Source organism: Athene cunicularia, assembly GCF_003259725.1.
Source record: "Athene cunicularia isolate RWA chromosome Z unlocalized genomic scaffold, athCun1 chrZ_part1, whole genome shotgun sequence".
In the NCBI taxonomy this organism is placed as follows: domain Eukaryota; kingdom Metazoa; phylum Chordata; class Aves; order Strigiformes; family Strigidae; genus Athene; species Athene cunicularia.
This window is the reverse complement of record NW_020799142.1, coordinates 33,308,590-33,323,954: the sequence shown is the minus strand read 5'-3', so window position 1 is coordinate 33,323,954 and position 15,365 is coordinate 33,308,590. Positions and strand designations below refer to the sequence as shown.

Below are 15,365 nucleotides of genomic sequence, written 5' to 3'. Positions count from 1 at the left end.
GCATAGTTAGGAAGCTGGCTGGTCTCCATCCCTCCACCCTGCCTCCTCCCAGCGGTGCCAGGATCTCAATCCAAAGTGGTCTCCTACCTCCTCCTGGGCTGCCTCATCCGCGGGCAACATGGAGGCATTTCCCAAACTGGTTCCCTGCTAGGCAGAGGGCAGGGTGGGTGACAGTGACGCTGGGCTGCTGCCTGTCCCCGCTCCCCGGGAGGTGGAAGTCATTTGATGGTCCCAACATCCACATGCCTGCCTGGACCCATATGGAGATGGCACAGATCCTTCAATGTGTGGGACATCTCCTCCTCCAGCTGCCAATCACATCGAGCCCCTTGCATAACCACCGGCTGGGATATGGCATCCTTCCCCTCCACCCAGAAAAGCACTCCACGACCACCACTCACCCAATCCTTAGGGGCACCTTTTTGATGGACAAGAAGCAAAGTAATCCAACAGCAGCGAGAAATAAATCTGTAATTAAGGCAAGCTGCTCACATGAGCGATACTTGAAAATTATGCAGACCTGTGAGCAATGTTGCCATTGGGTGTGCGGCTCCTCTCAGGCTTCCAGTAAGGAATAAAAAAGCTCTGACTAATACAAAGAGGCCTCCAAATCATTCTTGGCAGAAGCATCCCAGCCCCGGATCCCCTCCCTCTATTCATCGCTAAAGCTCTCAACCAAAGGAAAATAAACCGTGCAGCTACCTCACTGACCTGACCTGCAGCGCGGTGTAGCTGGGTGCCAGCTGCCCCTTCTGCACCATTATACACTGATATAATAGTGTATAATTTACATACATTATGCGTTATATATATTTATATGCTGTCTGTACATTTATAATATATATATATTATATTTATACATAAATATGTACACTATACGTGGGGCTGCACGGGCAGCCCCTGGCAGGTGGGACCTGGAGCGATGCTGCCTTCCCATCCCCGTCCTGCCGGGAGGGCAGGGGCACGGGCATGGGCAGGGGCAGGGACGAGCCCTCTCATCGCTGCCTGCTATCCCAGGATCATCCACACACACTCGATAATATCACGTTTCGATGCAGTCTGAGATCCTTCACCTTTTCTAATTACTTGCAAGTTTATAAAACCATTCCACCGGTGACACTTTATGGGAATAAGACCAGGACTACGAACTGGGGAGGGTATAGGAATATTGTGAGTGCAGCTTTGCATGTTCCCGTAGCCAAGACCAGCCAGTCTGTGGCATGGGGTAATTCAGCCTCTTGCTAGAAACTGCTCCTTGTCTGCAGAGCATGGGGATACTAGCAAGAAAATCTCACACAGCTCACCCTTTCACCCTTTGCCAATGTCCACAATTACCTTTTAAAGCTGAAAAACTATCAGCTCTTATCATGAGCACAGAGACCTTAAACCAGATGGGTTGTTTCCCCATCCTCCTTCCCTGTTTTGACTGACCTGGTGGTATTCCAGCAATGGGGGTGTGCATCGAGGTTGTGGGCTCACATCTCTTCCTTCCACTTACTTTGTCACCTTTAAAATAAGGCCAACACTTGGAAGCACTTAGGCAAGGCTTAACTTTATTGCCTGGAGAGAGGTGTTGAAGTTAACAGGGATATGCCCCATAGCAAACAAAAACACGTGCGGGTGTGTGGGATAGATGCCTTGGAGGAAACCTCATCAGGCTTTTTCTTTCCCATTTGCAAGCAGTTTCTGAGATTTGGGGGGGAAATATGTTGCTGGGCTTTATTTCTTACCAAAATTAACGAGCAAAAAAATCCTTTATTTTTACCGACAGGTTTTGGCAGTAAAATAGGGATATTTGAGGAAGAAAAGTTATTTTCCTTTGAAAAATGTGACTCTTGCGGCAAATCTTGTTGCAGAAAATACGTGTCTCTCAGAGAGCTGGATTCACTGAGGCTGATTATTAGGCTCCAACTAGCCAAAGTTTAAAACTGGCCTGAAAAACTCAGGTTTGAAAGGAAAAATTCACGAAATGCTTGTGCCAGTTTATTCTTAAAAAAAAAAAAAAAAAAAGCTGAAGAAAAGTGGCATCAAATTAATTTTGCCTAAGAAAATCTTTAAATTTCATGATCATTTATTCTTCTGATTGGACAGGTGTCCTTTAAGTACGCTTTCTTCTGGAAAGCTTTCAATTTGATATACCTGTAATTAGAGCTTTCCTGACCTGGGATATGAAATCATTGCAACCTTTTCTATTTATTTTTCTTTACTATATGTTTCCTGTTGTGCTTGTGAACTGAGGTGAGGTCTGGCACATCCCTTTCTTGTCTTCTTTGTCCTGTTATTCTTATTTCACACTGTGTTAGAAGTAGTTTAGCTGCTCTTCTTTTATAGTCTTGGAGACTCATTCATCCCTCTGTTAATGGCAGTCAACTGGCAACCAATTTCACATGGAAAATGGGAAATAATTTCCCAGTTTCCATAGGAACCTGTTGGTCTACAGTGGTTTTGAACTCAAAGTAATTGCTGAGATATTTCATTTGTCACTGTCCCGCCCCCCAAGTTTTCTGTGACAAAATGTTGGATTTGGCTCGCCGGAATCTGGGGACATTTTTGATCATCATGTAGGTTGGAAAAGGCCCTCAAGACTGTGTCCAACCATTAAACACCACTGCCAAATCCACCTCTATACCACATCCCCAGGCGTCACATCTACATGTCTTTTAAATACCTCCAGGGCTGTTGACTCCACCACTGCCCTGGGCATCCTCTTCTGAGGCTTGACAAACCTCTCGGTGAAGAAATTTTTCCTAATATCCAATCTAAACCTCCCCTGGAGCAACTTGAGGCCATTCCCTCGGGGCCTGGCGCTGGCTCCTTGGCTCCAGAGACTCATCCCCCCTCTCTGCCCCCTCCTGGCAGGGAGTTGCTGAGGGCCAGGAGGTCTCCCCTCAGCCTCCTCTTCTCCAGACTGAACCCCCCCAGTTCCCCCAGCCGCTCCCCAGCAGACCTGTGCTCCAGACCCTGCCCCAGCTCCGTTGCCCTTCTCTGGACACGCTCCAGCACCTCAGTGGTGTTGGGGACGTTACCATAAAACCATCTTGGGAAACAACCCCCTGAACAATGCATTTCGTTAGCACGGGATGGAAGTAATTGTTTTTTCAACGGGTTGGCTTTGGTGGATTGGTGGGAGCAAGCCATTTTGATGGGGGAAAAAAAAGGCAGTTTTTGTGGGAAATTAAGAGTCACTTGGTTTTGTTGCTTGGGGTGCGGGTGGGCGGTTGAATGGGTGCTCCCATCCCACAGGGAATGCAGGCTGTGGGAGTACCAGGAAGAGCAGTGGGTGGCAATTGGTGTTCCTCTCCACACTGGCTTGGCAGTCACTGGATGCTGCCCAAGTTTTGCTTTACCCTTATCTGAGGCCAGACATATTGTTCGCACCGACTTCATTTACTGATTTACCCAGACACTCCTTAGAAACCCTGTAGTGAGAGGAATTGCAGATAGTGGTTTGGGTGTGGGGATGGAAGCAGTATTTTTTTTTTTTAATTTTTTTCTAATTTTTTTTTGCTACAGACCAAGAAACTGTGTAATAAAAGTTTCAAAAGTAACCGTGCTCTGAGCACAGAGCTCTTCCAAGCCGTATCTGGGAGTGCCAGGTTGCCCCAGGCTATCTTACACTTGATTTTGCCTATTGCTTCAGAAAGATTTCCCTTGTAGAAACAATTTTGGTTGTGATTTTGGGTTTTGTTAATGTGCTTCTTTAAAGGAAAACCAGCAGAAAGGCAGGTGACATGGAACTCGGTGTCCAGCTGCTCTCACTGGATTTATGGCATTATCAAAAAAATCTGTATTTCTTCGTTGTCGTAATACCTGTGCCAGAAAGGAACTAGTATGATATTAAATGCAGTTCTTTAAGTTAATGCTCTGAGATGTGCCTGCTTAATTTGGGGCAGGATCTCAAGAATGAGCTGATCCCTGGTGCACCCAAAAAGGAGAAGAGGAGGGACCTGTTATTTATCACTCAACATGATGGCCAACCCTTTGGGGTTGCACACATGCTGACAAGCCAGGCTTAGCCAGGTTAGGCTGTTCGTGGCGGGGGAGGCAGCATGCTCTGCTGAGCTGGACTCCGGCGGGGTGACTCCTCTCACAGGAACGTCCTCTTGAGCGGGGGCTCCAGGAGGTGGGTGTGGAACAGGGTCATTGGTCGCATGGGTGAAGCTGAGGTGGCCAGGAGGCGTCTTCCAAATGTGGGTGGTGGGGGTGCTTTGAAGCCCTATGCTGGGCACTTGGGAAGGATTTTCAAAGTCACTTGTTCCTTGAATTAGGAACAAGCCCACCTGATTTGGGCTCTCATCACCTGCACAACACGGCAACCGGGGGCTTGGGTAAGCAACTCCCCTCCTTGAAGATGCTTTGCCTTCATCTTCTTGCTTGCTTGGGTCATTCATGCACAAACCTGATTTTTTAGTTAAATTATATCCAGTTCTCTTCAAAAGAGAAGGTTTTCATCCCCGCCACCCCCCCACCCGCTCCCAGATTTACCTTGTCTCGGCTGAATGGGTGCATGGTTTGCAGGAGAAGCAGAGCAGATGGGTAGGAAATTCACCCACAGCATCACCACTGCGGGGACAAAACAGCATGTGGTCAGGGGTCAGTTACACCAGGGAAAGGCTTGACCCACCGGGTGGAAAACAAAAAGAATGGGATAAATCGGCTTTAAGAAAAATGAGATTTAAAAAAAAAAAAAAAAACAAAACACAAAAAAAACCCAGCAAACCAACAAACAAACACAACAAAACCCCAAGTTTTTTCTTTCCAAATAAATTTGTGTGCTTGTTTAAAAAGGAAGCACGGCAAAAATCCTAGTAAAATCAGCCGATGCCCCGCGTGTTGCTTAGACCTTGATAGTACAGGTGGACAAGGAGGGCTCCGTGCCAAATACTTTTGGTTTAGAGGGAGTGGTGGGAGTGAATTCTCCTAACCGCTCCTAGAAAGGCTTAACTTTCCGCACACAAATCAATGACAATCTCCACTTGGCTGCAGACACCCAGGGAGCGACGCTGCCGGTTTCCCCTTGCAGCCAAGGCAGGAGAGAGGAGGACGAGGGTCGGCACCCGGAGCGGGAAGGTGGGTTGAATGCTGTATTTTCGGCTTCTGAAATATGTGATTTTGAAAATCTTTTTTTTTTTTTTCTTTTTTCCCTTTTAAGGCTTTGGTGGTTTATTGAGGGGAGGGGAAGTCTCTTGAATTTCATGCTTGGAGGCTAATCGTGTTCGTGTTAGAAATCTTCAGCGCGTTGTAGCGATCCTCTGTACTAATCTATCGCCATTTACATGTGATTTAATTGCTGTTTGAACTCGAACCTGTGATTCTCTTTCTTATTTCCCTGCATGGTATCTTGAATCTTTACCAAGCCAGGAGATTTTGGCTCTGTATCAACACCTGTACGATACAAACTCTCAATTTACAGGGTGGGATTTTTGTTGGGGTTTTTTTTTTTTTTTGGTAAGTCCGGCTTAGTTATTTGTTTGTTTGTTTTAGACAGGAAATATCAGTGTGAAAATACAGCTGCTAACATCTCCTTCTGGGTAGGCAGAAGGGCTCTGATGAGGCAAATGATTAATATTTATAATATAATAAATATAATAGAATATATATTCTATTTCATATACTATTTTACTCTAGCATATATTTTTAATACTTACTTATTACTATTTGTTTTAAAGTCATTTTTGCTTTGGTTGTTCTTTGCAGAAAACTTGTGGGAAAAAAAACCCGTTCTCCTCTTAAATAGTTAAAACATCTCAGCAGATTTAATGCTGGCAGGGAAATCACGATTAAAGACAGGCTGGGAAGTGTGCTTGGGATGAGGCTGCTGCTCAGTTCAGGGTTAAGCCCTGCTCAAGCTGACCTGCTCCACGCTGCCTGTGCCGCAAGTGGGGATTTGTGTGGAGAAACTGGAAGCGACTTATCTGGAGACCCCCTACCTGGAGTTTCAGTTTAAATCTCAGTCTATCTCGGGAACTTTTTGCTTCTTTGCTAGCAAACGGGACACAGCAGGATGGTATGTTATACCCAGTTAAGCTTTAATATTTTTAACAGCTCCTTCTTGAGGTCAAATGCTGTTTCAGCAGCACAAGCCCCCTCTCCAGCTCCCCTGGCCCCGTGTAGGTAATTCCCAGCGCTGCGCTGCCGATAAAAACAACAGCCGTGGTTTCGTTTAAGGTTGGGCTGAATTAAAACAGGAGGGGAGGAATGTGCTCAGCAGAGGAGAACCCGGCGCTTGGCCATCCCGGCGTTGCTTTCTGGAGCGCGCTGGGTGGATGGAAACACTTGGCGTGGTCAAGCAGCGACCTGCAGCTGGTTCTGCTATCGAAAAGGGGATGTGGCAGGCACCTTCCAGTTCACCCAGGTGCAGTATTTGGGGGAATGAGCCCGAGGGGTACCTTCTCCTCCTTTCTGCTTGATGGAAGTGGAATCGGATGGAGGTTTATCCTCCTGGGAGGATTTGGAGATTGGGAGCAGCAAAGGCAGCCGGGTCTGTCTGAGCCCTGGTCGCAGGGAGCAGGTGCTGTGGGCACTGACAGCCCTTCGGCATCTCCAAGACCCCACACCAGAGAGCAAACCTTTTGCAGGCTTCTCGGCATGTATCCTGCTGTATCCACCCCGGGACAGCCCAGCACAGAACTCCTGGAAGGGCAGATGAGACACTCTGCCATCTTTCCCTGGTCTTCCTGTGCCTCGCATCACTCCCACCACGGCAAAAAGGTCACTTCAAACCTGTGCTCTGGAGCAGGCAGAATTTAACACTCACTTTACAGTTGTGCTTGACGCTGTTTACTTCAGGTGCCAGGCAATGAGGAGTCAGACCCAGCGTGTTTGAGCACTGAGCAAGCATTCACCGTACAAACCTGGGATTTTCCAGCGAGCCCGGGGCTGTCCGGCACCTAACTCCCTCAGCCTCCTTTGAAATTCCTCCTCTAATTAATAAATAAGTGGCAAGTTTCACTGACATAATTTCAGAGCTATTGCTCTTAATTAAATAGCAAGTTATTAAAATAGTTTCAAAACACTGAGGTCTACCCTCCCCAGTTCGTAGTCCTGGTCTTATTCCCATAAAGTGTCACCGGTGGAATGGTTTTATAAACTTGCAAGTAATTAGAAAAGGTGAAGGATCTCAGACTGCATCGAAACGTGATATTATCGAGTGTGTGTGGATGATCCTGGGATAGCAGGCAGCGATGAGAGGGCTCGTCCCTGCCCCTGCCCATGCCCGTGCCCCTGCCCTCCCGGCAGGACGGGGATGGGAAGGCAGCATCGCTCCAGGTCCCACCTGCCAGGGGCTGCCCGTGCAGCCCCACGTATAGTGTACATATTTATGTATAAATATAATATATATATATTATAAATGTACAGACAGCATATAAATATATATAACGCATAATGTATGTAAATTATACACTATTATATCAGTGTATAATGGTGCAGAAGGGGCAGCTGGCACCCAGCTACACCGCGCTGCAGGTCAGGTCAGTGAGGTAGCTGCACGGTTTATTTTCCTTTGGTTGAGAGCTTTAGCGATGAATAGAGGGAGGGGATCCGGGGCTGGGATGCTTCTGCCAAGAATGATTTGGAGGCCTCTTTGTATTAGTCAGAGCTTTTTTATTCCTTACTGGAAGCCTGAGAGGAGCCGCACACCCAATGGCAACATTGCTCACAGGTCTGCATAATTTTCAAGTATCGCTCATGTGAGCAGCTTGCCTTAATTACAGATTTATTTCTCGCTGCTGTTGGATTACTTTGCTTCTTGTCCATCAAAAAGGTGCCCCTAAGGATTGGGTGAGTGGTGGTCGTGGAGTGCTTTTCTGGGTGGAGGGGAAGGATGCCATATCCCAGCCGGTGGTTATGCAAGGGGCTCGATGTGATTGGCAGCTGGAGGAGGAGATGTCCCACACATTGAAGGATCTGTGCCATCTCCATATGGGTCCAGGCAGGCATGTGGATGTTGGGACCATCAAATGACTTCCACCTCCCGGGGAGCGGGGACAGGCAGCAGCCCAGCGTCACTGTCACCCACCCTGCCCTCTGCCTAGCAGGGAACCAGTTTGGGAAATGCCTCCATGTTGCCCGCGGATGAGGCAGCCCAGGAGGAGGTAGGAGACCACTTTGGATTGAGATCCTGGCACCGCTGGGAGGAGGCAGGGTGGAGGGATGGAGACCAGCCAGCTTCCTAACTATGCAAACAACCCACACCCATGTTCGGTGTTTATCCCCGCCAAGCCCGTCACCATGGTTTCTGGGCACCTTTTGCCAAGGTGAGCTGAAGCTGATGGAGCAGATCCTCTGCCAAACCCCAGGCTCTCTAGGCATGTGTCTGGGAGGTCTCCTACATCAGATGGATCTTCCAGAGTTACTGCTGCTGGGATAATCCCAACTGTTTTGCTGTTGCCTTTGGACTCCCCACTGCTGCCTGCCCAGCCCCTGGGCAGTTCCTGTCTGCCCTGAGCCCATGATCTCCTCAAGGCAGGTGCCTCCTCACCTCTGCCGTGGGGTCTTCTTACACTGTGTTGCACCACAGTGCCAGGCAGGTGACTGGAGAGGTGGCTTCACAGCCCTCTGTGCTGGGACTGCTGCCCCGATGCAAAATTTGGGCCCTTCTCCCCGATGTGACTGTGGCACTGGGCTGCTGAGGAGCGATCTGGAGGCTGGTGGTGCCTCCAGGAAGAGTCTGGGCATACCATTGCGTGATGACGGGTCATTGGTCTGTCATGTTCTCCTCACTGTTCTCCTGTGGTTTGGGGCAAGTTGTTCGATCTGCTACCAGCAAGATGGAAGTGAGAAGATTTGACAGCATCCTGGGAGGAGAGGAGAGGAGAGGAGAGGAGAGGAGAGGAGAGGAGAGGAGAGGAGAGGATAAAAGCAAGAGCATATTTTTTCTGCAATGTATTTAGTTGGAAAAAAAAAATTTTAAAAGAACATTTTTATTATCAATGTTGAGCAATTTTGAAATGGGAAATCTCCCCTCCTGCCCTACCAGCAAGTCATTGCCGTGGCCACTTGCTGATGGTGTGCGAGAGGAGTCACATCAGCTAATCCCTGTCTCCTGACTCCCGTGTCCCTTCCAGACCTTCTCCCCAGCCTTGCAGGGATGCAAACTTCTGGTGCAGCTGCCTTTCTTGCCCAGAAATAATCAGTCAGCGGGTGAAACTCGAGGCAACCTCGGATGTATTTGGCGGCTTCTTGTTTCCTAGCAGCTGCCCAACGATTGCATTACAGCTGCTTTTATAGTCTGCGCTGAGAGGCTGAACGCCAGCCGAAAGAGGACTCTGAAAGTCCACCTCAGCCGGGATTAATACCTCTGTGCCATGGCTAGACGCTGGAAATACTAGAAGGGGACAGATTGCAAAAGAAATGGGTCAGATTTGCTCTCCTTTATCATCAGGTCCAAGTCTCACCACCTTCTGTCTGTAGGGAAAGTGTTGCTTTAATGTTGGTTTTATGGATGAGCCAACCTTCTCCATGGGCAGGAGGCAGGTCCCAGTCCCTTTAAGGTGCTAGGTGGCTTTGGGAGCTGCAAGGGAACGTGAGAACATCTGAGCATCCCAAGGCATTTAAGCTTGGTTCATGTCCGGCAGCTTCTGCCGCCTTAGTCCTGTCTGAAGAGAAATTAAAGAGATTAGCTCCTCTGCACCTTAATTTCCCTGAACGTAAAATAAGTCAGTAGTCACCTTCCACGGGTCTTGGTCTGTTTGTGAGAGGACTTGGAGATGCTCTAGATATAGGGTGCTAAAATGAATGACAAGTGTTATATTGAAAGAGCATCAGAGATTTTAGGCTCGTGGCTGCAGAGGAGCAAGCAGGTTGCAATATTCCAGCCTTTCCACCGTGCACATGCACTTTCCAAACAGTTTTGTTGCAATTAATTACAGTGTAATTAAAGCAGAACGACAGTGCTAACTAAGGGCAAAATCTTGTGAAACAAATAGTGTTTGGGCTGATTTTGTAATTGCTCCAGGTTCCCCAGATAAAAATTACACTGTCAGGGCTCCTGATTTATGGCAGAGCGATATACGCACAGATAACTCAGGGCAGGAGCTGCTTGTGTGGGTTGCAGGTGCGGAGGTCCATGTCCCATCGGTTGTCCTTGTGGGTGACCCGTGAAGTGTGTGGTTCTACTTGAAGTGTGGATTCTCCTTGAAGCGTCTGTCCCATGGCCAGCACGACACAGGTGGCACCAGCTGTCCCCTTCTGCCCCATCCCCAAGGTTTCTCATGAGGTTTCCTCACCGGGGAGGTGGCAGTGCCACCTTGGGTGCAGCTCCATCCTGGGCAGAGGGGCAGAGCCAGGGACAAGCCACCAACGGGGACACGGTGGGCAGAGGGATCTGATTCACCCGCGGTGGTCCAGCCAGTGGAACAACATGGCTGGTGGAGCAGTTTAGCCCTTAGGTCCCAACTTTTTAATGCTTACTGAGAGTCCCCGTGTGGGGGGCCAGGCAAGGCTTGGCTTTGCTAAATCCCAGGCAGATTTGTGCTGCCTAGTCCTTCTCAGGCTTGCTGGTGGGGCCATGGTAAATCATGCCAGAACATGGTGACTCAGCTGGGGAAGGTGACCTACGAAGGGAATACAAAGAAGTTGTGCCCTTATCTGCTTCTCGGATGGGGACGGAGCATTTTGTTTTATAGATTTGTTTCCTCCACTCCTGTTTCCAGCCGTACTGGGAATATCGCACTTTGTTTTTATGCAGGAAGTCCCTTTCCAGATTAGAGAACTGGAGTGGGTGTTTTCTCACCTTTAATTAAAAGGAGTGAAGCTGTGACTTTTTAGCAAAGAAACTCTGCCTTGCAAGCATTTGGAGGTCATCTGAGTTAATGCATTTCAAGGAGTGTAAACAAAAATTCCAAAGTATCCGGACATCGCAGCCTGGACCTTGAAAATGAGTGAGGTATGCTTCTGAAAAAGTCACAGATAAGTAAAAAAACAAGGAGATGAGCTAAAAGCATAAATTATTACAATTAAACCCCTCTTGTGCCCATTTTTTACCACTGAATGCTGGGGTTTGGGCCATAAGTCCCTGTCTGCTGGTGTCCCAGTGGTGGTGTGAGCCGTCTCGGTGTGACTCCATGCTCAGTGTGACGGTGGGGACATAATCACTTCACCAGTCACCACAAAATCCTGTGGTGCTTATGAACGTCCTTTGCTGTGGGTCATGGGTGGCTTCCCGGTGTACCTGAAAAGCCGTGATGGTTCACATCACCATCCCGGCTGCAGCTTAGGGTGGAGCATCCTTCCCCAGCAGGTTTCAGCACTGGGTACCAGTGCCCCCCCCCCCAGCACATCCCACCAGCAGCTGGGCTCCTGCTCTGAATACTAAATCCGGAGACAGAGAGAAGGAGCCTGTACGCTGATTAATTTGAGCTGCTCTTATCCTGGTTTCAAAGTAATTGTCTCTCCTGTCCACAATTTTCTCTCCTTACATTTCACTGCATATTTATTAGGTTTTTGTGAGGCTATCTGCAGCCACATTAAACCAATTTACTCCTTGAAATGTCTGACCTTTGATCTGCCAGCCACTGCCTTTCGGAGCCAGAAAAAGAGCCTTTAATAACGTGTCACATGAAAGGCTCGCTGCAGAGCCTGTCACTTGCACACCCAAACTCCAGTTAATAAAGTATCGGATGAATCAATTATTGCCTAATAATTGTTACTTATATTTTTGTGCTAAACAAGGGGAGTATTTTTCCCCTCTTTTCCTTGTCGCTTTATAATCTCTCACTAGAGAAACTAATAAGGCAAATACATGTACACAGCTCTAACTAATATTTCTCAAGCAACATCTTCAACCTCTGTAGCCAGTTGTGATCCTAGCAGACGTGGGGGATTTTGCGGAGGGGTTAGACTATCTGGGTACATCTCATTTTAGGAGTCCCTACAACATTCCTGTGTGCTCTGCTGTGTGCTGTGTCTCCTGAGCCCTTCCAGCTGTCCTGTGCAGTGGGCACAGGAGAGAGGAGAGGGGTTAGCGGGTTTCAAAGTGATTTGCTGAGGATGTTTTGGATGTTTTCCAGGCAAGGACAATGAGGCAGGCGGGGGTGGGGGTGTGTGTGACATGACTTGTCTGTCGCAGCAAGGTTGGAAGCAGCCACCCCAAGTACCATGCTCCTCACCATCACCTCCCAGCACCCTGGGCACCTCCCGGTGCCCTTGTGCATCAGGGCTGGATGCTCCTGTGTCATTGCTGGAGGACAGGTGTCCTGTTCCGGGGATGATGTCTCACCTCCTCACCCACGGAAAGGACAAAGAGGGGAAAGGAGCTCTTCCAGTGGGCTGCTGGCACGGCTCTCCATGCCGCAAGACTGGGCAGCTCACATCACGGTTGTGGCTGCGTCCAGCCACACCAGCTACCTTTTATTTTCCATTCTTACCATGTATCTGAAGTGACCGAGACATTATCTCTTACTGCTATGGAGCCATCCATCTCTCAGGGGTTTGCTGAGAAAAGTAGAGGCAGATGTAGCCAAGATGCTGTTGAAATAAAGACATGGGGAGGGAGCTGGTGGGTTGCAGCATAGCTCCTTTGGGGTCTCTGCAGCCTCTGGGCGCGAGACGCCACTGCCTTGAACCCCAAGAATTTGTAGCATCTCATACTGGGTCTGAGACCCCTTTTTGTCAGGCTGCTGGCTCTCTGCACCTGTTTAGGACTGCTTTTGTGGATGATGGAGAACATTGTTCAGATCCTTATGGAAGCCAGAGCATCCACAAGGCCCCAGGGGTACAGAACCCTCTGCTCAAGGCAGTGTGGCTTTGCTCATGCTCGGGGGAGAGGTCTTCCTAGCACTCCCAACCTCTCCCCTGGTAGGAACATCAATCCTGCTTCTACTGAAATCAGCAGCAAAGCTGAGTTTCACGAGGGTGAAATGGGCCGGTGAAGTTTAATCACAGCAATTACAGTTTCTGTCACCTGCAAGGTTCTCCGATGCATCACTCTGAAACAACATCTTGCCCAGGAGCTCCATTTCACTCCCAGTGACATCTCTCCAGGGCACGAGCAGGCAGCTGTCCGGAGGGGAGCATGCATAGGTACAGATCCATCCTGGAGGTGGCCTTGGCAACACACTTTGGCATTTATGTATTATTTATTTTCCCCGATGCTTTTCATCTCACGTAGTTGCTTAACAGCACCAGGCTTTCACAAAGTGGATGGAGAAGGGCTGAAAAATGCAGGAGGCAACCCAGGTCTCCTCTCTCTGCTTTAATCTTCCTGGGATGACTTCTCGCTTGCCATATGGGGAGGGACGTGCTCCTGACATCCCCAGCCTGCAAAACACTGCAGCGTCGAGCAGAAGTAAAGTCTCGAGTTTCAAGGGAAGGAGAAACCATCTGCATCGCTCTCTAGCACATCTGTGCTGATTTGGCTCTGCGAGGACTTGGTTGCAAGCCTGTAGGATTCGTCTTCAGAAAGGCTGGTATTAATTGCCGTTGAAATGGAAAGCGATAAAAACTGGGTGAAGGAGAGGTGAAGAAAAACGGGGAAGCTTGGAGATACTATGGGCTGATCATTCTTCCCGTCACTCTTGAGTGTATTAACAACGTTGATGGTTAAAATCGTTACTGTAGGAAACCATCTGCTAGGCTTTGCCTACCATGAATTGGGAGGGGAGGTGGAAGTGAACATTGCTGGGGAAGTTTCAAACCAAATTGCAGATCTGAGATGAGATTCAGATGGTCCTGAAGACCTTCATAAGCATGCATTTCTTATCTGCATTAAAAAATAAATGTATCAAACCGAATCTCATTCTCTGTAATGTCAACTGCATTTTGGATAGAGGCACCTCATCTACCTTTGAGCTTTAATACTTGCTCGTGCCTTGTGCCTTCATCTCTGCTTACCCAATGAAAAAAGTCATGATCAGGGGCACATTTTATCCAGGACTGTTTCCAAGTTGAGCTTCAGAGAGGCAGTTAGTCAGGAATAAGACAAGGATGGAGAGAGGGACCTGTGTTAGTCCTGCCCATGGAAAGCCATGTCCTGAAAGTCCTGTCCTGGAAGACCCCACAGAGACTTTCACCTTGTCCTTGGGTTTCTCAGAAATCAGCACTTTGCTTTCACACCTTCCAGAAAAGAGAGCCCTGGCATCATTCATTGATTCTCTTAAAAAATGATGCTGTCCCTTTTACCTTCATCTTTTACATTCAACATCCCACAGCACCTAGGCAGGAGCATCCCCACGGAGACACTCCACATTATTTTCCAGCCCTAAATCCATGGATGCTCGGCTTGTGGCCCCTGCCATACCCCATCCCTGCAGGCAAAGGGAAATTCAAGCCTTTTTGACCTTCAGATTTCCTCCTTGGGAGATGAAATTAATACTCCCTGCCATACCTTGCAGAGATGCTGCTGGGATGAATTAGTTAATAGACCAAATCTCACTCGCCTGCCTCCGCGAGGGCAGTCACTGTGTGGCTGAGTCTAACATTCACCTTTCCAAAGACTACAGGGTTCTTTGTGTTGGGACAGCTGAGATTTTGCCACAACTTGGGCGGGAGCATCCCATGGACCCCGCCAGAATCCAGCCCTTGGGTGACAAAGGTCTGAGGCTATTGCAAAGACACCGCAGATGCCTCCCTGCAGTCTTATACCGCATAATTTCCAGGCTTGCAGTGCTGTCTCTGCAAAGGTAGATTTGGTTTCTATTAATAAGGGGATAATAGCACGGGAAACCTGGCTACAGGATGGCCCGTACCCAATTACCGCAGTCGCTGGGCTACAGCAGCTGCTTCCCTGCAATTATCCCACCGCACGCTGGTGCAGCACAGCCCTCTGCATTTTATTCTTAGTAACAGAGCCTCGGGCATGGTCAGGGGGGCCCCTGCAGCCAAGAGTCCCCAGCTGAGGGATGCAGGAACTGAGATGGGGATGGTGGAGCCACCTCGGTGTCACCCACTGGTGGAGGGGTCAGTGGGGGCAACATAGGAGCGATGTCCCCCCAGCACTGGCAGATGCAGCCGCGAGGCTGGCAGCAAGGCAGTGTCCTTGTCGCAGGACAAGTGGTGCAGAGGGTCCTGGTGACCCCCCCTGGGGTGCATTGTTTGCTGTGGGATTCATAGCTATCAGCTTCATTTTTGGGGGGGGGATGGTGGGGTGTGTGGGGTGTGTGTGCAAATTCACGGATCCAGGCAAGACATGGTTAGTGGTGGACTTGGCAGCGTTAGGTTTATGGTTGAACTTGATGATTTTAAGGTTTTCCAGCCTAAATGATTCTATGATTTTATGATTCTGTGATTTAAGACTGGACGTGATGCTTGGTCTTGCTCCCAGTATAAAATGGGTTGCATGGAAGCTCTGCTGTTTTGCACCCACTGGGAACTGGCCCATCCAACTTAGCAAGCCAACGTGGGAATCACAGGGAAGGGGCGGGGGG

At 48.8% G+C, this 15,365-nt stretch overlaps 1 protein-coding gene across 4 annotated transcripts in view; it reads left to right on the top strand.

Annotated features, from left to right (window-relative positions):
- ZBTB7C (zinc finger and BTB domain containing 7C) overlaps window positions 1–15,365 on the top strand; it is a 106,169-nt gene that overhangs the window by 57,991 nt on the left and 32,813 nt on the right. For 3 of the 4 annotated variants that reach the window (XM_026865991.1, XM_026865992.1, XM_026865994.1), the window contains one exon: window positions 4,987–5,070. The exons of the other annotated variant lie outside the window; for it this stretch is intronic. The gene's annotated coding sequence lies outside the window, so the exon portion shown is untranslated. The remainder of the gene's footprint in view (window positions 1–4,986; window positions 5,071–15,365) is intronic. 4 annotated transcript variants of the gene reach the window in all.